Here is a 1,101-nt window from a genome sequence, read left to right as displayed (position 1 = left end):
CTGTCTCTTCATGGCTCGATAGCTCAGTTCATTTTATCACTGAATAACATTCCCCTGTCTGGATGGAGCACAGTTTATTATCCATTCACCTACTGAAGGACCATCTGGATTGCAATTTTGAATAATTTTGGCAATTACGTGCTGGCATAATTTTAAAAAATGTATTACTAATTATAGTTGACATACAATGTTATGTTTCAGGTGTACAACATAGTGATTCGACATTTATATATATACCTTAACAGGTGATCACCATAATAAGTCTCCTAATCATCTGTTACTGTACATACTTATGATATTATTGAATTTATTCCCTATGCTGTACATTACATCTTGTGACTTATTTTATACATGGAAGTTTGTACTTCTTAATCCCCTTTTCTGCCCATCCCCTCCCCTCCCCTCCGGCTTCCATGTATGTTCTTTCTGTGTTTGTTTCTGTTTTGTTTGTTTTTAGATTCCACGTATAAGTGAAATGATACAGTATTTGTCTTTCTCTGACTTATTTCACTTAACATGATACTCTCTAGGTCCATCTATGTTGTTAGAAATGGTAAGATTTCATTCTTTTTTTATGGCTGAATAATATTCCGTTGTATGTATGTACCACCTCTTCTTTATTCATCTATTGATGGACACTTAGGTTGCTTTCATATCTTAGCTATTATAAATAAACATAGGGTGCACATCTTTTCAAATTAGTGTTTTTGTTTTCTTCAGATAAGTACCCAGAAGTGGTATTGCTGGGTCATATGGCAGCTCTTTTTTTAATTTTTTGAGGTATCGTCACACTTTTCCATAGTGGCTGCATCAGTTTACAATCCCACCACCAGTTCATGAGGGCTCTCTTTTCTTCACATCCTCACCACTTGTTATTTGTTGTCTTTTTGATAATAGTCATTCTGAAAGATATGAGGTGATAGCTCATTGTGGTTTTGATTTGTATTTCTTTGATGATTACTGATGTTCAGTATCTTTTCATGTGTCTGTTGGCCATCTGTGTTGTCTTTGGAGAAATATCTATTCAGGTCTTGTGCCTATTTTTTAATTGGATTTCCTTTGATGTTGAGTTTTATGAGTTTTATATATATATATATATAT

The sequence above is a fragment of the Hipposideros armiger genome, unplaced genomic scaffold (assembly GCF_001890085.2).
Source record: "Hipposideros armiger isolate ML-2016 unplaced genomic scaffold, ASM189008v1 scaffold_990, whole genome shotgun sequence".
In the NCBI taxonomy this organism is placed as follows: domain Eukaryota; kingdom Metazoa; phylum Chordata; class Mammalia; order Chiroptera; family Hipposideridae; genus Hipposideros; species Hipposideros armiger.
Note: the sequence above shows the minus strand (reverse complement) of the source record.